The following is a 23123-nucleotide window of genomic DNA, read 5'->3' as shown; positions in this document are numbered from 1 at the left end:
TGTTTTCTGATGATTCTTGTTGTCTTTTCTTGTTTCTCATGTGCATTTTTGCATTCATTTTTTTCATGCATTAAAAATTTCTAAGTTTGGTGTCTTGCATGTTTCTTTGCATTAAAAATTTTCAAAAATTATGTTCTTGATGTTCATCATGATCTTCAAGTGTTCTTGGTGTTCATCTTGACATTCATAGCTTCTTGCATGCATCTTGTGTCTTGATCCAAATTTTCATGTTTTGGGTCATTTTTGTGTTTTTCATTCAAAAATTGATTTCAAAAATATCTTTCCTTATTTTCCTCCAAATTTCGAAATTTTGGGTTGACTTGGTCAAAAATTTTTCAAAATTAGTGTTTCTTACAAGTCAAGTCAAAATTTCAAATTTTAAAAAAAATCTTATCTTTTCAAAATCTTTTTCAAAAATCATATCTTTTTCATTTTTTTAGCATTTTCGAAAATTTCAAAAATATTTTTCAAAATATTTTCAAAATCTTTTTCTTATCTTTTTATCAAATTTTCGAAAATTAGCTAACAATTAATGTGATTGGTTCAAAAATTTGAAGTTTGTTACTTTCTTGTTAAGAAAGGTTCAATCTTTAAATTCTAGAATCTTATCTTGTAGTTTCTTGTTAGTTAAGTAATTTTTAAAATTAAATCTTTTTTTTTTCAAATATCTTTTTCAAATATATCTTTTTATCTTTTATCTTATCTTTTTCAAAATTTTATCTTTTTCAAAATTTGATTTCAAAATATCTTATCTAACTTCTTATCTTCTTATCTTTTTAAAATTTTGATTTCAAATCTTTTTCAATCAACTAACTAACTTTTTGTTTATTTCTTATCTTTTTCAAAACTACCTAACTACCTATCTCTCTTTAAATTTTCGAAATTCTCCCCCTCTTTTTCAAAAATTCTTTTTAATTGTTTTAAATTCTAATTTTAATCTCATCTCATCTTTAATTTTCGAAAATCACTAACCATTTTTTCAAAATTATTTTCGAAAATTTCTCTTCTCTTTTCTTATTCTATTTAATTATTTAATTACTAACACTTCTCTCCACCTCTCTTCATCCATAAACCGAACCTCCTCCTTCATTCTTCTACCCCTTTCTTCTTCTACTAACATAAGGGAATCTCTATACTGTGACATAGAGGATTCCTTTTTCTTTTCTTGTTTTCTTCTCTTTCTTATGAGCAGGAACAAGGAAAAGGGCACTCTTGTTGAAGTTGATCCAGAACCTGAAAGGACTCTGAAGAGAAAATTAAGAGAAGCTAAATTACAACAATCCAGAAGCAACCTTTCAGAAATTTTCGAACAAGAGAAGGAGATGGCCGAAAATAATAATAATAATAATGCAAGGAGAATGCTTGGTGACTTCACAAAGCCAACATCCAAATTTGATGGAAGAAGCATCTCCATTCCTGCCATTGGAGCCAATAACTTTGAGCTTAAGCCTCAACTAGTTGCATTGATGCAACAAAACTGCAAGTTTTATGGACTTCCATCTGAAGATCCTTATCAGTTTTTAACTGAATTCTTGCAAGTCTGTGATACTGTAAAGACGAATGGAGTTAATCCTGAAGTCTACAGACTCATGCTTTTCCCTTTTGCTGTAAGAGACAGAGCTAGAATATGGTTGGATTCACAACCTAAGGATAGCCTGGACTCCTGGGATAAGCTGGTCACTGCATTCTTAGATAAGTTCTTTCCTCCTCAAAAGCTGAGCAAGCTGAGAGTGGATGTTCAAACCTTCAAACAAAAAGATGGTGAATCCCTCTATGAAGCTTGGGAAAGATACAAGCAGCTGACCAAGAGATGTCCATCTGACATGTTTTCAGAATGGACCCTATTAGATATATTCTATTATGGTCTCTCTGAATTTTCGAAAATGTCACTGGACCATTCTGCAGGTGGATCTATTCACCTGAAGAAAACGCCTGAAGAGGCTCAAGAACTCATTGACATGGTTGCAAACAACCAGTTCATGTATACCTCTGAGAGGAATTCCGTGAATAATGGGGTCCCTCAGAAGAAGGGAGTTCTTGAAATTGATGCTCTGAATGCCATACTGGCTCAGAACAAAGTGTTGACTCAACAGGTCAACATGATCTCTCAAAATCTGAATGGATTGCAACATGCATCCAACAGTACTAGAGAGGTAGCTTCTGAAGAAGCTTATGATCCTGAGAACCCTGCCTTGGCAGAGGTTAATTATCTGGGTGAACCATATGGAAATACCTATAACCCATCATGGAGAAATCATCCAAATTTCTCCTGGAAGGATCAACAAAAACCTCAACAAGGTTTTAACAACGGTGGACGCAATAGGCTGAATAATAGTAAGCCATATCCATCATCTTCTCAGCAACAGACAGAGAACTCTGAACAAAATAATTCTGATTTAGCTAATATAGTCTCTGATCTGTCAAAGGCCACCTTCAGTTTCATGAATGAAACAAGATCCTCCATTAGAAATTTGGAGGCACAAGTAGGCCAGCTGAGTAAGAAAGTTATTGAAACTCCTCCCAGTATTCTCCCAAGTAATACAGAAGAGAATCCAAAAGGAGAGTGCAAAGCCATTGACTTAGTCAACATGGCCGAAAGCACAAAGGAGGAGGAGGACGAAAATCCTAGTGAGAAAGAACTCCTGGGACGTCCTCCAAGCAAGAAGGAGCTTCCTAATAAGGATCCTGAGGAATCTGAGGCTCATACAGAGACCATAGAGATTCCATTCAATCTCCTTCTGCCATTCATGAGCTCTGACTATTATTCATCCTCTGAAGAGGATGAAGATGTGACTGGAGAGCAAGTTGCTCAATATCTAGGAGCTATCATGAAGCTGAATGCCAAGCTGTTTGGTAATGAGACTTGGGAAAGTGAACCTCCCTTGCTCATTAGTGATTTGGATACTTGGATTCAGGAAACTCTACCTCAAAAGAGACAAGATCCTGGCAAGTTCTTGATACCTTGCACCATTGGCACCATGAGCTTTGAAAAAGCTCTATGTGATCTTGGGTCAGGGATAAACCTTATGCCACTCTCTGTAATGGAGAAGCTAAGAATCATTGAGGTACAACCTGCCTTGTTCTCATTACAATTGGCAGATAAATCCATGAGACAAGCTCATGGGATAGTAGAGGACGTGCTAGTAAAAGTTGAAGACTTTTACATCCCTGCTGATTTCCTAATCCTAGATACTAGGAAGGAAGATGATGAATGCATCATCCTAGGAAGACCTTTCCTAGCCACAGCAGAAGCTGTGATAGATGTCAACAGAGGAGAGTTAGTCCTTCAATTGAATGGAGAATACCTTGTGTTTCAAGCACATGGCAATCCCTCTGTGACAAAAGAGAGTAAGCATGAAGAGCTCCTCTCAGTTCAAAATCAAGAAGAGCCCACACAGTCAAACTCTAAGTTTGGTGTTGTGAGGCCACAACCAAACTCTAAGTTTGGTGTCCAAACCCCATATCCAAACTCTAAGTTTGGTGTTGGGACTAGACAACATTGACTTGATTGCTCTGTGGCTCCATGAGAGCCACTGTCAAGCTATTGACATTAAAGAAGCGCTTGTTGGGAGGCAACCCAATTTTATTTATCTAATTTTATTTTATTTTGTTTCTTTGTTATTTTTATGTTTAATTAGGTACATGATCATGAGGAGTCACGAAAAAATCAAAAAAATTAAAAACAGAGTCAAAAACAGAAGAAAAAAATATTTCACCCTGGAGGACGCACGGGCCGGCGTTCAGCGCCCAGAAGATGCATCTGGCGGGCGTTCAACGCCAGAACAGAGCATCTTCCTGGCGCTGAACGCCCAAAACAAGCAACATCCTGGCGTTTAACGCCAGGATGCGCACGCAGAGGACAATCTGGCGCTGAACGCCAGAAACAAGCTTGAAACTGGCGTTCAACGCCAGAATCAAGCATCACATGGGCGTTTAACGCCCAGAACATGCACCAATGGGCGTTTGAACGCCAGAATGGTGCATGAAGGCAATTTACACGCCTATAGGGTGAAGGAATGGTATTTCTTTTCACCTCAGGACCTGTGGACCCCACAGGATTCCCACCTCAGGATCTGTGGACCCCACAGGATCCCCACCTACCTTTTCTTTTAATCCTATTCACACTCTCCTAATCCAAATCTCATTCTCAATGTCACCCTTCCCAAAAACCTTCACCAATCACATCAATTTCTCTTCCCAATTACCCCATGCACCATTCACATCAACCTCCTCTTCCCCATAAACCCCACCTACCCCCATTACATTCAAATTCAATTTCCCACCCATTCCCACCCAAAATGACCGAAACCTAACCCTCCCCCCTCCCTATAAATACCTCCCTTTTCTTCTTCATTTTCACACAACATAACCCCTTCTTTTCTACATAGCCGAACCCCCCTTCTCCCTCTCTACTCAAATTCTCTTCTTCTTCTTCTACTCTTCTTTTCTTTTTGCTCGAGGACGAGCAAATTTTAAGTTTGGTGTGGTAAAAAGCCTAGCTTTTTATTTTTCATTCACCATCAATGGCACCCAAGACCGGAGTTTCCTCAAGAAAAGGAAAAGGGAAGGTAAAAGCTTCCACTTCCGAATCATGGGAAAAGGAGAGATTCATCTCCAAGAGCCACCAAGACCACTTCTATGATGTTGTGGCAAAGAAGAGGGTGATCCCTGAGGTCCCCTTCAAGCTCAAAAAGAATGAGTATCCGGAAATCCGACATGAGATCCAAAGAAGAGGGTGGGAAGTCATAACCAACCCCATGCAACAAGTCGGATTATTGATGGTTCAAGAGTTCTATGCTAATGCATGGATCACTAGGAACCATGATCAAAGCATGAACCCGAATCCAAAGAACTATCTCACAATGGTTCGGGGGAAATACTTAGATTTCAGTCCGGAAAATGTGAGGTTGGCGTTTCATCTACCCATGATGCAAGGTGATGAACGCCCCTACACAAGGAGGGTCAACTTCAATCAAAGGTTGGACCAAGTCCTAATGGACATTTGTGTGGAAGGCGCCCAATGGAGAGTAGACTCCAAAGGCAAACCAGTCCAACTAAGAAGACTGGACCTCAAGCCTGTAGCTAGAGGATGGCTGGAGTTCATCCAAAGATCCATCATCCCTACAAGCAACCGATCTGAAGTTACTGTGGATCGGGCAATCATGATTCATAGCATCATGATTGGAGAGGAAGTAGAGGTTCATGAAGTCATAGCCAATGAACTCTACAAAATAGCTGACAAGCCTTCATACATGGCACGGCTAGCCTTCCCCCACCTCATATGCCATCTATGTTATTCAGCTGGAGTTATCATAGATGGAGATGTCCCCATTGAAGAAGACAAGCCCATCACCAAGAAAAGGATGGAGCAAACAAGGGAAGTCCCTCACGGCCCCCAAGGAGAACATGAGGAAGTTCATCAACAAATGCCTCATGGAATGCACTTTCCTCCCAACAACTATTGGGAGCAACTCAGTACCTCCTTAGAAGACTTGAGCCAAAACGTGGAACAACTAAGGGTGGAACACCATGAACACGCCCTCACTCTCCAAGAAATAAGAGAAGATCAAAGAGCTATGAGAGAGGAGCAACAAAGGCAAGGAAGGGACATAGAAGAGTTAAAGAACATCATTGGTCCTTCAAGAAGAAGACGCCACTAAGAGGTGGATTCATTCCTTGTTCTTTATTTTCTTTCTGTTTTCGGTTTTTAAGTGTTATGTTTATCTATGTTTTTGTGTTTCTACTTCATGATCATTAGTGTGTAAACCATGCCTTAAAGCTATGAATAAAATCCATTAGTCTTTCACCTCTCTTAAAAGAAAAATGTTTTAATTCAAAAGAACAAGAAGTACATAATTTTCGAAATTATTAGTGAATTTAATTTAATTATATTGATGTGGTGGCAATAATTTTTGTTTTCTGAATGAATGCTTGAACAGTGCATATTTTTGATCTTGTTGTTTATGAGTGTTAAAATTGTTGGCTCTTGAAAGAATGATGAACAAAGAGAAATGTTATTGATGGACTGAAAAATTCATGAATTGATTCTTGAAGCAAGAAAAAGCAGTGAAAAAAAAAAGTGGCGAAAAAAAAAATAAAATAGAAAGAAAAAGCAAGCAGAAAAGCCAATAGCCCTTAAAACCAAAAGGCAAGGGTAGCAAGGATCCAAGGCTTTGAGCATCAATGGATAGGAGGGCCCAAGGAAATAAAATCCAGGCCTAAGCGGCTAAATCAAGCTGTCCCTAACCATGTGCTTGTGTCATGAAGGTCCAAGTGAAAAGCTTGAGACTGAGTGGTTAAAGTCGTGATCCAAAGCAAAAGAGTGTGCTTAAGAGCTCTGGACACCACTAACTGGGGACTTTAGCAAAGCTGAGTCACAATCTGAAAAGGTTCACCCAGTTATGTGTCTGTGGCATTTGTGTATCCGGTGGTAATACTGGAAGACAAAGTGCTTAGGGCCACAGCCAAGACTCATAAAGTAGCTGTGTTCAAGAATCAACATGCCTAACTAGGAAAGTCAATAACACTATCTGAAATTCTAAGTTCCTAGAGAAGCCAATCGCTCTAAACTTCAAAGGAAAAAGTGAGATGCCAAAACTGTTCAGAAGCAAAAAGCTACAAGTCCCGCTCATCTAATTAAAGTAATATTCATTGATATTTTGGACTTTATAGTATATTCTCTTCTTTTTATCCTATTTGATTTTCAGTTGCTTGGGGACAAGCAACAATTTAAGTTTGGTGTTGTGATGAGCGGATAATTTATACGCTTTTTGGCATTGTTTTCATATAGTTTTTAGTAAGTTTAAGCTACTTTTAGGGATGTTTTCATTAGTTTTTATGTTAAATTCACATTTCTGGACTTTACTATGAGTTTGTGTGTTTTTCTGTGATTTCAGGTAAATTCTGACTGAAATTGAGGGAATTGAGCAAAACTCTGAAGAAGGCTGACAAAAGGACTGCTGATGCTGTTGGAATCTGACCTCCCTGCACTCGAAATGGATTTTCTGGAGCTACAGAACTCCAATTGGCGCGCTCTCAACGGCGTTGGAAAGTAGACATCCAGGGCTTTCCAGCAATATATAATAGTCCATACTTTATTCGAAGAATGACGACGTAACTTGGCGTTGAACGCCAAGTACACGCTGCTGTCTGGAGTTAAACGCCAGAAAAACGTCATGATCCGGAGTCAAACGCCCAAAACACGTCATAACCTGAAGTTTGACGCCAAGAAATGCCTCTACACGTGAATTCATCAAGCTCAGCCCAAGCACACACCAAGTGGGCCCCGGAAGTGGATTTATGCATCAATTACTTACTCATGTAAACCCTAGTAGCTAGTCTAGTATATATAGGACATTTATCTATTGTATTAGACATCCTGGATTGTAAATTGAATCCTGTGATCACGTTAGAGAGGGCTGGCCATTCGGCCATGCCTGGACTCTTTGCTTATGTATTTTCAACGGTGGAGTTTCTGCACACCATAGATTAAGGGTGTGGAGCTCTGCTGTACCTCAAGTATTAATGAAATTCTATCTTCTTTTATTCAATTCTCTTTTATTCTTATTCCAAGATATTCATTCGTACCCAAGAACATGATGAATGTGATGAGTCAGATTACCCTCATTATCATTCTCACTTATGAATGTGCGTGATTGACAACCATGTCCGTTCTACATGCAACAGAGCTTGAATGCGTATCTCTTAGATTCCCCAACAGAATCTTCGTGGTATAAGTTAGATAGTTGGCGGCATTCATCTGGATCCGGAAAGTCCAACCTTGTCTGTGGTGTTCCGAGTAGGATCCTGGGAGTCCGGAAAGTCCAACCTTGTTTGTGGTGTTCCGAGTAGGATTCCGATCATGAATGACCGTGACGTGCTTCAAACTTTAACCTGCTGGGCGTTGGTGACAGACGCAAAAGAGGGATTCCATTCCAGTAGGAGCGGGAACCAACCGGTGATTAGCCGTACTGTGACAGAGTGCGTTGCATAGTTTTCACTGCGAGGATGGGATGTAGCCATCAGCCATGGGTGATGCCTCCAGACTGGTTAGCTGTGCGAGTGACAGCCGCACAGGTTATTTCCCCGTGAGGAATGAAAGTAGCCACAGTTGATGATGAACCCCTATACAAAGCTTGCCATGGAAAGGAGTAAGAAGGATTGAATAGAAGCAGTAGGAGAGCAGGCGTCCAAGAGCTCTACAGCATCTCCATCCGCTTGTCTGAAATTCCTACCAATGAATCTGCATAAGTGTTCTATCCCTTTTATTATTCCTTTTTATTTATTTTGAATCTAATCAAGTATCATGTTTAATCTGCCTGACTGAGATTTGCAAGGTGACCATAGCTTGCTTCATACCAACAATCTCTGTGGATTCGACCCTTACTCACGTAAGGTTATTACTTGGACGACCCAGTACACTTGCTGGTTAGTTGAACGAGATTGTGAATTCAACCAGTGCCATAAATAAGCTTTCATTCAAAATCCAAAGAACATATAATGTGATCACAATTTCGTCCACCAGACACCTAAGGGCGAGCCGCAATGGCCTCATCCTCGACAGGCACCTACGGTACCCGCAAGGCTTCGCAGATAGTGTTACGCTCTCTCGCGCCGCATGGTTAACAAAATTGTGTGTGCGAACTATAATAGGTGCGATTATACCAGCACTAATGCACCGGATCCCATTAGAACTCCGCAGTTAAGCGTGCTTGGGCGAGAGTAGTACTAGGATGGGTGACCTCCTGGGAAGTCCTCGTGTTGCACCTTTTTTTTTTTTAACGTCGTGCCGACCATCATTCTTTAAATGACGCTATCCCGAGTAGGACACCTAAAGGCGAGCCGCAATGGCCTCATCCTCGACAGGCACCTACGGTACCCGCAAGGCTTCGCGGATAGTGTTACGCTCTCTCGCGCCACATGGTTAACAAAATTGTGTGTGCGAACTATAATAGGTGCGATCATACCAGCACTAATGCACCAGATCCCATCAGAACTCCGCAGTTAAGCGTGCTTGGGCGAGAGTAGTACTAGGATGGGTGACCTCCTGGGAAGTCCTCGTGTTGCACCTTCTTTTTTTTTTTTTTTTAACGTCGTGCCGACCTTCATTCTTTAAATGACGCTATCCCGAGTAGGACACCTAAGGGCGAGCCGCAATGGCCTCATCCTCGACAGGCACCTACGGTACCCGCAAGGCTTCGCGGATAGTGTTACGCTCACTCGCGCCGCATGGTTAACAAAATTGTGTGTGCCAACTATAATAGGTGCGATCATACCAGCACAAATGCACCGGATCCCATCAGAACTCCGCAGTTAAGCGTGCTTCGGCGAGAGTAGTACTAGGATGGGTGACCTCCTGGGAAGTCCTTGTGTTGCACCTTTTTTTTTTTTTTAACGTCGTGCCGACCTTCATTCTTTAAATGACGCTATCCCGAGTAGGACACCTAAGGGCGACCCGCAATGGCCTCATCCTCGACAGGCACCTACGGTACCCGCAAGGCTTCGCGGATAGTGTTACGCTCTCTCGCGCCGCATGGTTAACAAAATTGTGTGTGTGAACTATAATAGGTACGATCATACCAGCACTAATGCACCGGATCCCATCAGATCTCCGCAGTTAAGCGTGCTTGGGTGAGAGTAGTACTAGGATGGGTGACCTCCTGGGAAGTCCTCGTGTTGCACCTCTTTTTTTTTTTTTTAACGTCGTGCCGACCTTCATTCTTTAAATGACGCTATCCCGAGTAGGACACCTAAGGGCGAGCCGCAATGGCCTTATCCTCGACAGGCACCTACGGTACCCGCAAGGCTTCGCAGATAGTGTTACGCTCTCTCGCGCCGCATGGTTAACAAAATTGTGTGTGCGAACTATAATAGGTACGATCATACCAGCACTAATGCACCGGATCCCATCAGATCTCCGCAGTTAAGCGTGCTTGGGTGAGAGTAGTACTAGGATGGGTGACCTCCTGGGAAGTCCTCGTGTTGCACCTCTTTTTTTTTTTTTTTTAACGTCGTGCCGACCTTCATTCTTTAAATGACGCTATCCCGAGTAGGACACCTAAGGGCGAGCCGCAATGGCCTCATCCTCGACAGGCACCTACGGTACCCGCAAGGCTTCGCAGATAGTGTTACGCTCTCTCGCGCCGCATGGTTAACAAAATTGTGTGTGCGAACTATAATAGGTACGATCATACCAGCATTAATGCACCGGATCCCATCAGATCTCCGCAGTTAAGCGTGCTTGGGTGAGAGTAGTACTAGGATGGGTGACCTCCTGGGAAGTCCTCGTGTTTCACCTCTTTTTTTTTTTTTAACGTCGTGCCGACCTTCATTCTTTAAATGACGCTATCCCGAGTAGGACACCTAAGGGCGAGCCGCAATGGCCTCATCCTCGACAGGCACCTACGGTACCCGCAAGGCTTCGCAGATAGTGTTACGCTCTCTCGCGCCGCATGGTTAACAAAATTGTGTGTGCGAACTATAATAGGTGCGATTATACCAGCACTAATGCACCGGATCCCATCAGAACTCCGCAGTTAAGCGTTCTTGGGCGAAAGTAGTACTAGGATGGGTGACCTCCTGGGAAGTCCTCGTGTTGCACCTCTTTTTTTTTTTTTTTAACGTCGTGCCGACCTTCATTCTTTAAATGACGCTATCCCGAGTAGGACACCTAAGGGCGACCGCAATGGCCTCATCCTCGACAGGCACCTACGGTACCCGCAAGGCTTCGCGGATAGTGTTACGCTCTCTCGCGCCGCATGGTTAACAAAATTGTGTGTGTGAACTATAATATGTACGATCATACCAGCACTAATGCACCGGATGCCATCAGATCTCCGCAGTTAAGCGTGCTTGGGCGAGAGTAGTACTAGGATGGGTGACCTCCTGGGAAGTCCTCGTGTTGCACTTCTTTTTTTTTTTTTAACGTCGTGCCGACCTTCATTCTTTAAATGACGCTATCCCGAGTAGGACACCTAAGGGCGAGCCGCAATGGCCTCATCCTCGACAGGCACCTACGGTACCCGCAAGGCTTCGCAGATAGTGTTACGCTCTCTCGCGCCGCATGGTTAACAAAATTGTGTGTGCGAACTATAATAGGTGCGATTATACCAGCACTAATGCACCGGATCCCATTAGAACTCCGCAGTTAAGCGTTCTTGGGCGAGAGTAGTACTAGGATGGGTGACCTCCTGGGAAGTCGTCGTGTTGCACCTTTTTTTTTTTTTTTTAACGTCGTGTCGACCTTCATTCTTTAAATGACGCTATCCCGAGTAGGACACCTAAGGGCGAGCCGCAATGGCCTCATCCTCGACAGGCACCTACGGTACCCGCAAGGCTTCGCGGATAGTGTTACGCTCTCTGCGCCGCATGGTTAACAAAATTGTGTGTGCGAACTATAATAGATGCGATCATACCAGCACTAATGCACCGGATCCCATCAGATCTCCGCAGTTAAGCGTGCTTGGGTGAGAGTAGTACTAGGATAGGTGACCTCCTGGGAAGTCCTCGTGTTGCACCTCTTTTTTTTTTTTTTAACGTCGTGCCGACCTTCATTCTTTAAATGACGCTATCCCGAGTAGGACACCTAAGGGCGAGCCGCAATGGCCTCATCCTCGACAGGCACCTACGGTACCCGCAAGGCTTCGCGGATAGTGTTACGCTCTCTCGCGCCGCATGGTTGACAAAATTGTGTGTGTGAGCTATAATATGTACGATCATACCAGCACTAATGCACCGGATCCCATCAGATCTCCGCAGTTAAGCGTGCTTGGGTGAGAGTAGTACTAGGAAGGGTGACCTCCTGGGAAGTCCTCGTGTTGCACCTCTTTTTTTTTTTTTTAACGTCGTGCCGACCTTCATTCTTTAAATGACTCTATCCCGAGTAGGACACCTAAGGGCGAGCCGCAATGGCCTCATCCTCGACAGGCACCTACGGTACCCGCAAGGCTTCGCGATAGTGTTACGCTCTCTCGCGCCGCATGGTTAACAAAATTGTGTGTGCGAACTATAATAGGTGCGATATACCAGCACTAATGCACCGGATCCCATCAGAACTCCGCAGTTAAGCGTTCTTGGGCGAGAATAGTACTAGGATGGGTGACCTCCTGGGAAGTCCTCGTGTTGCACCTTTTTTTTTTTTTTTAACGTCGTGCCGACCTTCATTCTTTAAATGACGCTATCCCGAGTAGGACACCTAAGGCGAGCCGCAATGGCCTCATCCTCGACAGGCACCTACGGTACCCGCAAGGCTTCGCGGATAGTGTTACGCTCACTCGCGCCGCATGGTTAACAAAATTGTGTGTGCAAACTATAATAGGTGCGATCATACCAGCACTAATGCACCGGATCCCATCAGAACTCCGCAGTTAGCGTCTTGGGCGAGAGTAGTACTAGGATGGGTGACCTCCTGGGAAGTCCTCGTGTTGCACCTCTTTTTTTTTTTTTTTAACGTCGTGCCGACCTTCATTCTTTAAATGACGCTATCCCGAGTAGGACACCTAAGGGCGACCGCAATGGCCTCATCCTCGACAGGCACCTACGGTACCCGCAAGGCTTCGCGGATAGTGTTACGCTCTCTCGCGCCGCATGGTTAACAAAATTGTGTGTGCGAACTATAATATGTACGATCATACCAGCACTAATGCACCGGATGCCATCAGATCTCCGCAGTTAAGCGTGCTTGGGCGAGAGTAGTACTAGGATGGGTGACCTCCTGGGAAGTCCTCGTGTTGCACCTTTTTTTTTTTTTTTAACGTCGTGCCGACCTTCATTCTTTAAATGACGCTATCCCGAGTAGGACACCTAAGGGCGAGCCGCAATGGCCTCATCCTCGACAGGCACCTACGGTACCCGCAAGGCTTCGCAGATAGTGTTACGCTCTCTCGCGCCGCATGGTTAACAAAATTGTGTGTGCGAACTATAATAGGTGCGATTATACCAGCACTAATGCACCGGATCCCATTAGAACTCCGCAGTTAAGCGTCTTGGGCGAGAGTAGTACTAGGATGGGTGACCTCCTGGGAAGTCGTCGTGTTGCACCTTTTTTTTTTTTTTTTAACGTCGTGTCGACCTTCATTCTTTAAATGACGCTATCCCGAGTAGGACACCTAAGGGCGAGCCGCAATGGCCTCATCCTCGACAGGCACCTACGGTACCCGCAAGGCTTCGCGGATAGTGTTACGCTCTCTGGCGCCGCATGGTTAACAAAATTGTGTGTGCGAACTATAATAGATGCGATCATACCAGCACTAATGCACCGGATCCCATCAGATCTCCGCAGTTAAGCGTGCTTGGGTGAGAGTAGTACTAGGATGGGTGACCTCCTGGGAAGTCCTCGTGTTGCACCTCTTTTTTTTTTTTTTTAACGTCGTGCCGACCTTCATTCTTTAAATGACGCTATCCCGAGTAGGACACCTAAGGGCGAGCCGCAATGGCCTCATCCTCGACAGGCACCTACGGTACCCGCAAGGCTTCGCGGATAGTGTTACGCTCTCTCGCGCCGCATGGTTACAAAATTGTGTGTGTGAACTATAATATGTCGATCATACCAGCACTAATGCACCGGATCCCATCAGATCTCCGCAGTTAAGCGTGCTTGGGTGAGAGTAGTACTAGGATGGGTGACCTCCTGGGAAGTCCTCGTGTTGCACCTCTTTTTTTTTTTTTTAACGTCGTGCCGACCTTCATTCTTTAAATGACGCTATCCCGAGTAGGACACCTAAGGGCGAGCCGCAATGGCCTCATCCTCGACAGGCACCTACGGTACCCGCAAGGCTTCGCAGATAGTGTTACGCTCTCTCGCGCCGCATGGTTAACAAAATTGTGTGTGCGAACTATAATAGGTGCGATTATACCAGCACTAATGCACCGGATCCCATAGAACTCCGCAGTTAAGCGTGCTTGGGCGAGATAGTACTAGGATGGGTGACCTCCTGGGAAGTCCTCGTGTTGCACCTCTTTTTTTTTTTTTTAACGTCGTGCCGACCTTCATTCTTTAAATGACGCTATCCCGAGTAGGACACCTAAGGGCGAGCCGCAATGGCCTCATCCTCGACAGGCACCTACGGTACCCGCAAGGCTTCGCGGATAGTGTTACGCTCCTCGCGCCGCATGGTTAACAAAATTGTGTGTGCAACTATAATAGGTGCGATCATACCAGCACTAATGCACCGGATCCCATCAGAACTCCGCAGTTAAGCGTGCTTGGGCGAGAGTAGTACTAGGATGGGTGACCTCCTGGGAAGTCCTCGTGTTGCACCTTTTTTTTTTTTTTAACGTCGTGCCGACCTTCATTCTTTAAATGACGCTATCCCGAGTAGGACACCTAAGGGCGAGCCGCAATGGCCTCATCCTCGACAGGCACCTACGGTACCCGCAAGGCTTCGCGGATAGTGTTACGCTCTCTCGCGCCGCATGGTTAACAAAATTGTGTGTGGAACTATAATAGGTACGATCATACCAGCACTAATGCACCGGATCCCATCAGATCTCCGCAGTTAAGCGTGCTTGGGCGAGAGTAGTACTAGGATGGGTGACCTCCTGGGAAGTCCTCGTGTTGCACCTCTTTTTTTTTTTTTTTAACGTCGTGCCGACCTTCATTCTTTAAATGACGCTATCCCGAGTAGGACACCTAAGGGCGAGCCGCAATGGCCTCATCCTCGACAGGCACCTACGGTACCCGCAAGGCTTCGCGATAGTGTTACGCTCTCTCGCGCCGCATGGTTAACAAAATTGTGTGTGCGAACTATAATAGGTGCGATCATACCAGCACTAATGCACCGGATCCCATCAGAACTCCGCAGTTAAGCGTGCTTGGGCGAGAGTAGTACTAGGATGGGTGACCTCCTGGGAAGTCCTCGTGTTGCACCTCTTTTTTTTTTTTTTAACGTCGTGCCGACCTTCATTCTTTAAATGACGCTATCCCGAGTAGGACACCTAAGGGCGAGCCGCAATGGCCTCATCCTCGACAGGCACCTACGGTACCCGCAAGGCTTCGCGGATAGTGTTACGCTCTCTCGCGCCGCATGGTTAACAAAATTGTGTGTGCGAACTATAATAGGTGCGATCATACCAGCACTAATGCACCGGATCCCATCAGAACTCCGCAGTTAAGCGTGCTTGGGCGAGAGTAGTACTAGGATGGGTGACCTCCTGGGAAGTCCTCGTGTTGCACCTCTTTTTTTTTTTTTTTAACGTCGTGCCGACCTTCATTCTTTAAATGACGCTATCCCGAGTAGGACACCTAAGGGCGAGCCGCAATGGCCTCATCCTCGACAGGCACCTACGGTACCCGCAAGGCTTCGCGGATAGTGTTACGCTCTCTCGCGCCGCATGGTTAACAAAATTGTGTGTGCGAACTATAATAGGTGCGATCATACCAGCACTAATGCACCGGATCCCATCAGAACTCCGCAGTTAAGCGTGCTTGGGCGAGAGTAGTACTAGGATGGGTGACCTCCTGGGAAGTCCTCGTGTTGCACCTCTTTTTTTTTTTTTTTAACGTCGTGCCGACCTTCATTCTTTAAATGACGCTATCCCGAGTAGGACACCTAAGGGCGAGCCGCAATGGCCTCATCCTCGACAGGCACCTACGGTACCCGCAAGGCTTCGCGGATAGTGTTACGCTCTCTCGCGCCGCATGGTTAACAAAATTGTGTGTGCGAACTATAATAGGTGCGATCATACCAGCACTAATGCACCGGATCCCATCAGAACTCCGCAGTTAAGCGTGCTTGGGCGAGAGTAGTACTAGGATGGGTGACCTCCTGGGAAGTCCTCGTGTTGCACCTCTTTTTTTTTTTTTTAACGTCGTGCCGACCTTCATTCTTTAAATGACGCTATCCCGAGTAGGACACCTAAGGGCGAGCCGCAATGGCCTCATCCTCGACAGGCACCTACGGTACCCGCAAGGCTTCGCGGATAGTGTTACGCTCTCTCGCGCCGCATGGTTAACAAAATTGTGTGTGCGAACTATAATAGGTGCGATCATACCAGCACTAATGCACCGGATCCCATCAGAACTCCGCAGTTAAGCGTGCTTGGGCGAGAGTAGTACTAGGATGGGTGACCTCCTGGGAAGTCCTCGTGTTGCACCTCTTTTTTTTTTTTTTTAACGTCGTGCCGACCTTCATTCTTTAAATGACGCTATCCCGAGTAGGACACCTAAGGGCGAGCCGCAATGGCCTCATCCTCGACAGGCACCTACGGTACCCGCAAGGCTTCGCAGATAGTGTTACGCTCTCTCGCGCCGCATGGTTAACAAAATTGTGTGTGCGAACTATAATAGGTGCGATCATACCAGCACTAATGCACCGGATCCCATCAGAACTCCGCAGTTAAGCGTGCTTGGGCGAGAGTAGTACTAGGATGGGTGACCTCCTGGGAAGTCCTCGTGTTGCACCTCTTTTTTTTTTTTTTTTAACGTCGTGCCGACCTTCATTCTTTAAATGACGCTATCCCGAGTAGGACACCTAAGGGCGAGCCGCAATGGCCTCATCCTCGACAGGCACCTACGGTACCCGCAAGGCTTCGCGGATAGTGTTACGCTCTCTCGCGCCGCATGGTTAACAAAATTGTGTGTGCGAACTATAATAGGTGCGATCATACCAGCACTAATGCACCGGATCCCATCAGAACTCCGCAGTTAAGCGTGCTTGGGCGAGAGTAGTACTAGGATGGGTGACCTCCTGGGAAGTCCTCGTGTTGCACCTCTTTTTTTTTTTTTTTAACGTCGTGCCGACCTTCATTCTTTAAATGACGCTATCCCGAGTAGGACACCTAAGGGCGAGCCGCAATGGCCTCATCCTCGACAGGCACCTACGGTACCCGCAAGGCTTCGCGGATAGTGTTACGCTCTCTCGCGCCGCATGGTTAACAAAATTGTGTGTGCGAACTATAATAGGTGCGATCATACCAGCACTAATGCACCGGATCCCATCAGAACTCCGCAGTTAAGCGTGCTTGGGCGAGAGTAGTACTAGGATGGGTGACCTCCTGGGAAGTCCTCGTGTTGCACCTCTTTTTTTTTTTTTTAACGTCGTGCCGACCTTCATTCTTTAAATGACGCTATCCCGAGTAGGACACCTAAGGGCGAGCCGCAATGGCCTCATCCTCGACAGGCACCTACGGTACCCGCAAGGCTTCGCAGATAGTGTTACGCTCTCTCGCGCCGCATGGTTAACAAAATTGTGTGTGCGAACTATAATAGGTGCGATCATACCAGCACTAATGCACCGGATCCCATCAGAACTCCGCAGTTAAGCGTGCTTGGGCGAGAGTAGTACTAGGATGGGTGACCTCCTGGGAAGTCCTCGTGTTGCACCTCTTTTTTTTTTTTTTAACGTCGTGCCGACCTTCATTCTTTAAATGACGCTATCCCGAGTAGGACACCTAAGGGCGAGCCGCAATGGCCTCATCCTCGACAGGCACCTACGGTACCCGCAAGGCTTCGCGGATAGTGTTACGCTCTCTCGCGCCGCATGGTTAACAAAATTGTGTGTGCGAACTATAATAGGTGCGATCATACCAGCACTAATGCACCGGATCCCATCAGAACTCCGCAGTTAAGCGTGCTTGGGCGAGAGTAGTACTAGGATGGGTGACCTCCTGGGAAGTCCTCGTGTTGCACCTCTTTTTTTTTTTTTTTAACGTCGTGCCGACCTTCATTCTTTAAATGACGCTATCCCGAGTAGGACACCTAAGGGCGAGCCGCAATGGCCTCATCCTCGACAGGCACCTACGGTACCCGCAAGGCTTCGCGGATAGTGTTACGCTCTCTCGCGCCGCATGGTTAACAAAATTGTGTGTGCGAACTATAATAGGTGCGATCATACCAGCACTAATGCACCGGATCCCATCAGAACTCCGCAGTTAAGCGTGCTTGGGCGAGAGTAGTACTAGGATGGGTGACCTCCTGGGAAGTCCTCGTGTTGCACCTCTTTTTTTTTTTTTTAACGTCGTGCCGACCTTCATTCTTTAAATGACGCTATCCCGAGTAGGACACCTAAGGGCGAGCCGCAATGGCCTCATCCTCGACAGGCACCTACGGTACCCGCAAGGCTTCGCGGATAGTGTTACGCTCTCTCGCGCCGCATGGTTAACAAAATTGTGTGTGCGAACTATAATAGGTGCGATCATACCAGCACTAATGCACCGGATCCCATCAGAACTCCGCAGTTAAGCGTGCTTGGGCGAGAGTAGTACTAGGATGGGTGACCTCCTGGGAAGTCCTCGTGTTGCACCTCTTTTTTTTTTTTTTTAACGTCGTGCCGACCTTCATTCTTTAAATGACGCTATCCCGAGTAGGACACCTAAGGGCGAGCCGCAATGGCCTCATCCTCGACAGGCACCTACGGTACCCGCAAGGCTTCGCGGATAGTGTTACGCTCTCTCGCGCCGCATGGTTAACAAAATTGTGTGTGCGAACTATAATAGGTGCGATCATACCAGCACTAATGCACCGGATCCCATCAGATCTCCGCAGTTAAGCGTGCTTGGGTGAGAGTAGTACTAGGATGGGTGACCTCCTGGGAAGTCCTCGTGTTGCACCTCTTTTTTTTTTTTTTAACGTCGTGCCGACCTTCATTCTTTAAATGACGCTATCCCGAGTAGGACACCTAAGGGCGAGCCGCAATGGCCTCATCCTCGACAGGCACCTACGGTACCCGCAAGGCTTCGCAGATAGTGTTACGCTCTCTCGCGCCGCATGGTTAACAAAATTGTGTGTGCGAACTATAATAGGTGCGATCATACCAGCACTAATGCACCGGATCCCATCAGAACTCCGCAGTTAAGCGTGCTTGGGCGAGAGTAGTACTAGGATGGGTGACCTCCTGGGAAGTCCTCGTGTTGCACCTTTTTTTTTTTTTTAACGTCGTGCCGACCTTCATTCTTTAAATGACGCTATCCCGAGTAGGACACCTAAGGCGAGCCGCAATGGCCTCATCCTCGACAGGCACCTACGGTACCCGCAAGGCTTCGCGGATAGTGTTACGCTCTCTCGCGCCGCATGGTTAACAAAATTGTGTGTGCGAACTATAATAGGTGCGATCATACCAGCACTAATGCACCGGATCCCATCAGAACTCCGCAGTTAAGCGTGCTTGGGCGAGAGTAGTACTAGGATGGGTGACCTCCTGGGAAGTCCTCGTGTTGCACCTCTTTTTTTTTTTTTTAACGTCGTGCCGACCTTCATTCTTTAAATGACGCTATCCCGAGTAGGACACCTAAGGGCGAGCCGCAATGGCCTCATCCTCGACAGGCACCTACGGTACCCGCAAGGCTTCGCGGATAGTGTTACGCTCTCTCGCGCCGCATGGTTAACAAAATTGTGTGTGCGAACTATAATAGGTGCGATCATACCAGCACTAATGCACCGGATCCCATCAGAACTCCGCAGTTAAGCGTGCTTGGGCGAGAGTAGTACTAGGATGGGTGACCTCCTGGGAAGTCCTCGTGTTGCACCTCTTTTTTTTTTTTTTAACGTCGTGCCGACCTTCATTCTTTAAATGACGCTATCCCGAGTAGGACACCTAAGGGCGAGCCGCAATGGCCTCATCCTCGACAGGCACCTACGGTACCCGCAAGGCTTCGCGGATAGTGTTACGCTCTCTCGCGCCGCATGGTTAACAAAATTGTGTGTGCGAACTATAATAGGTCGATCATACCAGCACTAATGCACCGGATCCCATCAGATCTCCGCAGTTAAGCGTGCTTGGGGAGAGTAGTACTAGGATGGGTGACCTCCTGGGAAGTCCTCGTGTTGCACCTCTTTTTTTTTTTTTTAACGTCGTGCCGACCTTCATTCTTTAAATGACGCTATCCCGAGTAGGACACCTAAGGGCGAGCCGCAATGGCCTCATCCTCGACAGGCACCTACGGTACCCGCAAGGCTTCGCGGATAGTGTTACGCTCTCTCGCGCCGCATGGTTAACAAAATTGTGTGTGCGAACTATAATAGGTCGATCATACCAGCACTAATGCACCGGATCCCATCAGATCTCCGCAGTTAAGCGTGCTTGGGTGAGAGTAGTACTAGGATGGGTGACCTCCTGGGAAGTCCTCGTGTTGCACCTCTTTTTTTTTTTTTTTAACGTCGTGCCGACCTTCATTCTTTAAATGACGCTATCCCGAGTAGGACACCTAAGGGCGAGCCGCAATGGCCTCATCCTCGACAGGCACCTACGGTACCCGCAAGGCTTCGCGATAGTGTTACGCTCTCTCGCGCCGCATGGTTAACAAAATTGTGTGTGCGAACTATAATAGGTGCGATCATACCAGCACTAATGCACCGGATCCCATCAGAACTCCGCAGTTAAGCGTGCTTGGGCGAGAGTAGTACTAGGATGGGTGACCTCCTGGGAAGTCCTCGTGTTGCACCTCTTTTTTTTTTTTTTAACGTCGTGCCGACCTTCATTCTTTAAATGACGCTATCCCGAGTAGGACACCTAAGGGCGAGCCGCAATGGCCTCATCCTCGACAGGCACCTACGGTACCCGCAAGGCTTCGCGGATAGTGTTACGCTCTCTCGCGCCGCATGGTTAACAAAATTGTGTGTGCGAACTATAATAGGTCGATCATACCAGCACTAATGCACCGGATCCCATCAGATCTCCGCAGTTAAGCGTGCTTGGGTGAGAGTAGTACTAGGATGGGTGACCTCCTGGGAAGTCCTCGTGTTGCACCTCTTTTTTTTTTTTTTTAACGTCGTGCCGACCTTCATTCTTTAAATGACGCTATCCCGAGTAGGACACCTAAGGGCGAGCCGCAATGGCCTCATCCTCGACAGGCACCTACGGTACCCGCAAGGCTTCGCGGATAGTGTTACGCTCTCTCGCGCCGCATGGTTAACAAAATTGTGTGTGCGAACTATAATAGGTGCGATCATACCAGCACTAATGCACCGGATCCCATCAGAACTCCGCAGTTAAGCGTGCTTGGGCGAGAGTAGTACTAGGATGGGTGACCTCCTGGGAAGTCCTCGTGTTGCACCTTTTTTTTTTTTTTAACGTCGTGCCGACCTTCATTCTTTAAATGACGCTATCCCGAGTAGGACACCTAAGGGCGAGCCGCAATGGCCTCATCCTCGACAGGCACCTACGGTACCCGCAAGGCTTCGCGGATAGTGTTACGCTCTCTCGCGCCGCATGGTTAACAAAATTGTGTGTGCGAACTATAATAGGTGCGATCATACCAGCACTAATGCACCGGATCCCATCAGATCTCCGCAGTTAAGCGTGCTTGGGGAGAGTAGTACTAGGATGGGTGACCTCCTGGGAAGTCCTCGTGTTGCACCTCTTTTTTTTTTTTTTAACGTCGTGCCGACCTTCATTCTTTAAATGACGCTATCCCGAGTAGGACACCTAAGGGCGAGCCGCAATGGCCTCATCCTCGACAGGCACCTACGGTACCCGCAAGGCTTCGCGGATAGTGTTACGCTCTCTCGCGCCGCATGGTTAACAAAATTGTGTGTGCGAACTATAATAGGTACGATCATACCAGCACTAATGCACCGGATCCCATCAGATCTCCGCAGTTAAGCGTGCTTGGGTGAGAGTAGTACTAGGATGGGTGACCTCCTGGGAAGTCCTCGTGTTGCACCTCTTTTTTTTTTTTTTTAACGTCGTGCCGACCTTCATTCTTTAAATGACGCTATCCCGAGTAGGACACCTAAGGGCGAGCCGCAATGGCCTCATCCTCGACAGGCACCTACGGTACCCGCAAGGCTTCGCAGATAGTGTTACGCTCTCTCGCGCCGCATGGTTAACAAAATTGTGTGTGCGAACTATAATAGGTGCGATTATACCAGCACTAATGCACCGGATCCCATTAGAACTCCGCAGTTAAGCGTGCTTGGGCGAGAGTAGTACTAGGATGGGTGACCTCCTGGGAAGTCCTCGTGTTGCACCTTTTTTTTTTTTTTAACGTCGTGCCGACCTTCATTCTTTAAATGACGCTATCCCGAGTAGGACACCTAAGGCGAGCCGCAATGGCCTCATCCTCGACAGGCACCTACGGTACCCGCAAGGCTTCGCGGATAGTGTTACGCTCTCTCGCGCCGCATGGTTAACAAAATTGTGTGTGCAAACTATAATAGGTGCGATCATACCAGCACTAATGCACCGGATCCCATCAGAACTCCGCAGTTAAGCGTGCTTGGGCGAGAGTAGTACTAGGATGGGTGACCTCCTGGGAAGTCCTCGTGTTGCACCTTTTTTTTTTTTTTAACGTCGTGCCGACCTTCATTCTTTAAATGACGCTATCCCGAGTAGGACACCTAAGGGCGACCGCAATGGCCTCATCCTCGACAGGCACCTACGGTACCCGCAAGGCTTCGCGGATAGTGTTACGCTCTCTCGCGCCGCATGGTTAACAAAATTGTGTGTGCGAACTATAATAGGTCGATCATACCAGCACTAATGCACCGGATCCCATCAGATCTCCGCAGTTAAGCGTGCTTGGGTGAGAGTAGTACTAGGATGGGTGACCTCCTGGGAAGTCCTCGTGTTGCACCTCTTTTTTTTTTTTTTAACGTCGTGCCGACCTTCATTCTTTAAATGACGCTATCCCGAGTAGGACACCTAAGGGCGAGCCGCAATGGCCTCATCCTCGACAGGCACCTACGGTACCCGCAAGGCTTCGCGGATAGTGTTACGCTCTCTCGCGCCGCATGGTTAACAAAATTGTGTGTGCAACTATAATAGGTGCGATCATACCAGCACTAATGCACCGGATCCCATCAGAACTCCGCAGTTAAGCGTGCTTGGGCGAGAGTAGTACTAGGATGGGTGACCTCCTGGGAAGTCCTCGTGTTGCACCTTTTTTTTTTTTTTAACGTCGTGCCGACCTTCATTCTTTAAATGACGCTATCCCGAGTAGGACACCTAAGGGCGACCGCAATGGCCTCATCCTCGACAGGCACCTACGGTACCCGCAAGGCTTCGCGGATAGTGTTACGCTCTCTCGCGCCGCATGGTTAACAAAATTGTGTGTGCGAACTATAATAGGTCGATCATACCAGCACTAATGCACCGGATCCCATCAGATCTCCGCAGTTAAGCGTGCTTGGGTGAGAGTAGTACTAGGATGGGTGACCTCCTGGGAAGTCCTCGTGTTGCACCTCTTTT

At 46.8% G+C, this 23123-nt stretch overlaps 48 non-coding genes across 48 annotated transcripts; all 48 read left to right on the top strand.

The window, feature by feature from the left end:
* Positions 1–8650: 8650 nt before the first annotated feature.
* LOC112766144 (5S ribosomal RNA) lies at positions 8651–8769 on the top strand. Its single transcript, XR_003184162.1, has one exon. It is a non-coding gene; the product is annotated as a 5S ribosomal RNA (ribosomal RNA).
* Positions 8770–8952: 183 nt separating this feature from the next.
* Positions 8953–9071, top strand: LOC112766259 (5S ribosomal RNA). Its single transcript, XR_003184225.1, has one exon. It is a non-coding gene; the product is annotated as a 5S ribosomal RNA (ribosomal RNA).
* A 190-nt stretch (positions 9072–9261) lies between these two features.
* On the top strand, positions 9262–9380 carry LOC112766855 (5S ribosomal RNA). Its single transcript, XR_003184584.1, has one exon. It is a non-coding gene; the product is annotated as a 5S ribosomal RNA (ribosomal RNA).
* A 185-nt stretch (positions 9381–9565) lies between these two features.
* Positions 9566–9684, top strand: LOC112766727 (5S ribosomal RNA). Its single transcript, XR_003184528.1, has one exon. It is a non-coding gene; the product is annotated as a 5S ribosomal RNA (ribosomal RNA).
* Positions 9685–9871: 187 nt separating this feature from the next.
* Positions 9872–9990, top strand: LOC112766660 (5S ribosomal RNA). Its single transcript, XR_003184479.1, has one exon. It is a non-coding gene; the product is annotated as a 5S ribosomal RNA (ribosomal RNA).
* Positions 9991–10179: 189 nt separating this feature from the next.
* LOC112767707 (5S ribosomal RNA) lies at positions 10180–10298 on the top strand. Its single transcript, XR_003185154.1, has one exon. It is a non-coding gene; the product is annotated as a 5S ribosomal RNA (ribosomal RNA).
* A 186-nt stretch (positions 10299–10484) lies between these two features.
* On the top strand, positions 10485–10603 carry LOC112766791 (5S ribosomal RNA). Its single transcript, XR_003184554.1, has one exon. It is a non-coding gene; the product is annotated as a 5S ribosomal RNA (ribosomal RNA).
* Positions 10604–10790: 187 nt separating this feature from the next.
* Positions 10791–10909, top strand: LOC112767403 (5S ribosomal RNA). The gene has a single exon (XR_003184895.1). It is a non-coding gene; the product is annotated as a 5S ribosomal RNA (ribosomal RNA).
* A 186-nt stretch (positions 10910–11095) lies between these two features.
* On the top strand, positions 11096–11214 carry LOC112766999 (5S ribosomal RNA). Its single transcript, XR_003184661.1, has one exon. It is a non-coding gene; the product is annotated as a 5S ribosomal RNA (ribosomal RNA).
* Positions 11215–11400: 186 nt separating this feature from the next.
* Positions 11401–11519, top strand: LOC112766924 (5S ribosomal RNA). The gene has a single exon (XR_003184628.1). It is a non-coding gene; the product is annotated as a 5S ribosomal RNA (ribosomal RNA).
* Positions 11520–11706: 187 nt separating this feature from the next.
* Positions 11707–11825, top strand: LOC112767336 (5S ribosomal RNA). The gene has a single exon (XR_003184869.1). It is a non-coding gene; the product is annotated as a 5S ribosomal RNA (ribosomal RNA).
* Positions 11826–12011: 186 nt separating this feature from the next.
* Positions 12012–12129, top strand: LOC112767202 (5S ribosomal RNA). Its single transcript, XR_003184772.1, has one exon. It is a non-coding gene; the product is annotated as a 5S ribosomal RNA (ribosomal RNA).
* Positions 12130–12314: 185 nt separating this feature from the next.
* Positions 12315–12431, top strand: LOC112762778 (5S ribosomal RNA). The gene has a single exon (XR_003182762.1). It is a non-coding gene; the product is annotated as a 5S ribosomal RNA (ribosomal RNA).
* Positions 12432–12618: 187 nt separating this feature from the next.
* LOC112767468 (5S ribosomal RNA) lies at positions 12619–12737 on the top strand. The gene has a single exon (XR_003184917.1). It is a non-coding gene; the product is annotated as a 5S ribosomal RNA (ribosomal RNA).
* Positions 12738–12923: 186 nt separating this feature from the next.
* LOC112762712 (5S ribosomal RNA) lies at positions 12924–13041 on the top strand. The gene has a single exon (XR_003182751.1). It is a non-coding gene; the product is annotated as a 5S ribosomal RNA (ribosomal RNA).
* Positions 13042–13228: 187 nt separating this feature from the next.
* Positions 13229–13347, top strand: LOC112766465 (5S ribosomal RNA). The gene has a single exon (XR_003184355.1). It is a non-coding gene; the product is annotated as a 5S ribosomal RNA (ribosomal RNA).
* A 185-nt stretch (positions 13348–13532) lies between these two features.
* On the top strand, positions 13533–13652 carry LOC112767586 (5S ribosomal RNA). The gene has a single exon (XR_003185033.1). It is a non-coding gene; the product is annotated as a 5S ribosomal RNA (ribosomal RNA).
* Positions 13653–13839: 187 nt separating this feature from the next.
* Positions 13840–13956, top strand: LOC112767134 (5S ribosomal RNA). The gene has a single exon (XR_003184749.1). It is a non-coding gene; the product is annotated as a 5S ribosomal RNA (ribosomal RNA).
* A 185-nt stretch (positions 13957–14141) lies between these two features.
* Positions 14142–14260, top strand: LOC112765971 (5S ribosomal RNA). The gene has a single exon (XR_003183995.1). It is a non-coding gene; the product is annotated as a 5S ribosomal RNA (ribosomal RNA).
* A 184-nt stretch (positions 14261–14444) lies between these two features.
* Positions 14445–14563, top strand: LOC112766399 (5S ribosomal RNA). The gene has a single exon (XR_003184325.1). It is a non-coding gene; the product is annotated as a 5S ribosomal RNA (ribosomal RNA).
* A 187-nt stretch (positions 14564–14750) lies between these two features.
* LOC112765613 (5S ribosomal RNA) lies at positions 14751–14869 on the top strand. The gene has a single exon (XR_003183847.1). It is a non-coding gene; the product is annotated as a 5S ribosomal RNA (ribosomal RNA).
* A 187-nt stretch (positions 14870–15056) lies between these two features.
* On the top strand, positions 15057–15175 carry LOC112765543 (5S ribosomal RNA). Its single transcript, XR_003183817.1, has one exon. It is a non-coding gene; the product is annotated as a 5S ribosomal RNA (ribosomal RNA).
* A 188-nt stretch (positions 15176–15363) lies between these two features.
* Positions 15364–15482, top strand: LOC112765470 (5S ribosomal RNA). The gene has a single exon (XR_003183790.1). It is a non-coding gene; the product is annotated as a 5S ribosomal RNA (ribosomal RNA).
* A 188-nt stretch (positions 15483–15670) lies between these two features.
* On the top strand, positions 15671–15789 carry LOC112765407 (5S ribosomal RNA). The gene has a single exon (XR_003183740.1). It is a non-coding gene; the product is annotated as a 5S ribosomal RNA (ribosomal RNA).
* A 187-nt stretch (positions 15790–15976) lies between these two features.
* LOC112765352 (5S ribosomal RNA) lies at positions 15977–16095 on the top strand. Its single transcript, XR_003183665.1, has one exon. It is a non-coding gene; the product is annotated as a 5S ribosomal RNA (ribosomal RNA).
* A 188-nt stretch (positions 16096–16283) lies between these two features.
* Positions 16284–16402, top strand: LOC112765286 (5S ribosomal RNA). Its single transcript, XR_003183622.1, has one exon. It is a non-coding gene; the product is annotated as a 5S ribosomal RNA (ribosomal RNA).
* A 189-nt stretch (positions 16403–16591) lies between these two features.
* On the top strand, positions 16592–16710 carry LOC112764767 (5S ribosomal RNA). The gene has a single exon (XR_003183335.1). It is a non-coding gene; the product is annotated as a 5S ribosomal RNA (ribosomal RNA).
* A 188-nt stretch (positions 16711–16898) lies between these two features.
* Positions 16899–17017, top strand: LOC112764216 (5S ribosomal RNA). The gene has a single exon (XR_003183056.1). It is a non-coding gene; the product is annotated as a 5S ribosomal RNA (ribosomal RNA).
* Positions 17018–17204: 187 nt separating this feature from the next.
* LOC112763580 (5S ribosomal RNA) lies at positions 17205–17323 on the top strand. Its single transcript, XR_003182901.1, has one exon. It is a non-coding gene; the product is annotated as a 5S ribosomal RNA (ribosomal RNA).
* Positions 17324–17510: 187 nt separating this feature from the next.
* Positions 17511–17629, top strand: LOC112762938 (5S ribosomal RNA). The gene has a single exon (XR_003182789.1). It is a non-coding gene; the product is annotated as a 5S ribosomal RNA (ribosomal RNA).
* Positions 17630–17817: 188 nt separating this feature from the next.
* LOC112767774 (5S ribosomal RNA) lies at positions 17818–17936 on the top strand. Its single transcript, XR_003185220.1, has one exon. It is a non-coding gene; the product is annotated as a 5S ribosomal RNA (ribosomal RNA).
* Positions 17937–18123: 187 nt separating this feature from the next.
* Positions 18124–18242, top strand: LOC112766962 (5S ribosomal RNA). The gene has a single exon (XR_003184640.1). It is a non-coding gene; the product is annotated as a 5S ribosomal RNA (ribosomal RNA).
* A 188-nt stretch (positions 18243–18430) lies between these two features.
* On the top strand, positions 18431–18549 carry LOC112766332 (5S ribosomal RNA). Its single transcript, XR_003184260.1, has one exon. It is a non-coding gene; the product is annotated as a 5S ribosomal RNA (ribosomal RNA).
* Positions 18550–18736: 187 nt separating this feature from the next.
* Positions 18737–18855, top strand: LOC112765903 (5S ribosomal RNA). The gene has a single exon (XR_003183960.1). It is a non-coding gene; the product is annotated as a 5S ribosomal RNA (ribosomal RNA).
* Positions 18856–19039: 184 nt separating this feature from the next.
* On the top strand, positions 19040–19158 carry LOC112766290 (5S ribosomal RNA). Its single transcript, XR_003184247.1, has one exon. It is a non-coding gene; the product is annotated as a 5S ribosomal RNA (ribosomal RNA).
* A 187-nt stretch (positions 19159–19345) lies between these two features.
* On the top strand, positions 19346–19464 carry LOC112765652 (5S ribosomal RNA). The gene has a single exon (XR_003183860.1). It is a non-coding gene; the product is annotated as a 5S ribosomal RNA (ribosomal RNA).
* Positions 19465–19651: 187 nt separating this feature from the next.
* LOC112762846 (5S ribosomal RNA) lies at positions 19652–19768 on the top strand. Its single transcript, XR_003182773.1, has one exon. It is a non-coding gene; the product is annotated as a 5S ribosomal RNA (ribosomal RNA).
* A 187-nt stretch (positions 19769–19955) lies between these two features.
* On the top strand, positions 19956–20073 carry LOC112768205 (5S ribosomal RNA). The gene has a single exon (XR_003185648.1). It is a non-coding gene; the product is annotated as a 5S ribosomal RNA (ribosomal RNA).
* A 187-nt stretch (positions 20074–20260) lies between these two features.
* On the top strand, positions 20261–20379 carry LOC112762612 (5S ribosomal RNA). The gene has a single exon (XR_003182734.1). It is a non-coding gene; the product is annotated as a 5S ribosomal RNA (ribosomal RNA).
* Positions 20380–20566: 187 nt separating this feature from the next.
* Positions 20567–20684, top strand: LOC112768084 (5S ribosomal RNA). The gene has a single exon (XR_003185528.1). It is a non-coding gene; the product is annotated as a 5S ribosomal RNA (ribosomal RNA).
* Positions 20685–20872: 188 nt separating this feature from the next.
* LOC112765833 (5S ribosomal RNA) lies at positions 20873–20991 on the top strand. The gene has a single exon (XR_003183934.1). It is a non-coding gene; the product is annotated as a 5S ribosomal RNA (ribosomal RNA).
* Positions 20992–21176: 185 nt separating this feature from the next.
* LOC112767069 (5S ribosomal RNA) lies at positions 21177–21294 on the top strand. The gene has a single exon (XR_003184702.1). It is a non-coding gene; the product is annotated as a 5S ribosomal RNA (ribosomal RNA).
* A 187-nt stretch (positions 21295–21481) lies between these two features.
* On the top strand, positions 21482–21600 carry LOC112766591 (5S ribosomal RNA). Its single transcript, XR_003184439.1, has one exon. It is a non-coding gene; the product is annotated as a 5S ribosomal RNA (ribosomal RNA).
* Positions 21601–21788: 188 nt separating this feature from the next.
* LOC112766093 (5S ribosomal RNA) lies at positions 21789–21907 on the top strand. The gene has a single exon (XR_003184110.1). It is a non-coding gene; the product is annotated as a 5S ribosomal RNA (ribosomal RNA).
* A 184-nt stretch (positions 21908–22091) lies between these two features.
* Positions 22092–22210, top strand: LOC112765769 (5S ribosomal RNA). The gene has a single exon (XR_003183903.1). It is a non-coding gene; the product is annotated as a 5S ribosomal RNA (ribosomal RNA).
* A 184-nt stretch (positions 22211–22394) lies between these two features.
* Positions 22395–22512, top strand: LOC112767962 (5S ribosomal RNA). Its single transcript, XR_003185407.1, has one exon. It is a non-coding gene; the product is annotated as a 5S ribosomal RNA (ribosomal RNA).
* A 186-nt stretch (positions 22513–22698) lies between these two features.
* LOC112765695 (5S ribosomal RNA) lies at positions 22699–22817 on the top strand. The gene has a single exon (XR_003183875.1). It is a non-coding gene; the product is annotated as a 5S ribosomal RNA (ribosomal RNA).
* Positions 22818–23001: 184 nt separating this feature from the next.
* Positions 23002–23119, top strand: LOC112767840 (5S ribosomal RNA). The gene has a single exon (XR_003185286.1). It is a non-coding gene; the product is annotated as a 5S ribosomal RNA (ribosomal RNA).
* Positions 23120–23123: the final 4 nt, after the last annotated feature.

Source organism: Arachis hypogaea, chromosome 2 (genome assembly GCF_003086295.3).
Source record: "Arachis hypogaea cultivar Tifrunner chromosome 2, arahy.Tifrunner.gnm2.J5K5, whole genome shotgun sequence".
Taxonomy (NCBI): Eukaryota; Viridiplantae; Streptophyta; class Magnoliopsida; order Fabales; family Fabaceae; genus Arachis; species Arachis hypogaea.
The sequence above is the reverse complement of the archived record's forward strand: the minus strand, read 5'-3'. Positions and strand labels throughout refer to the sequence as shown.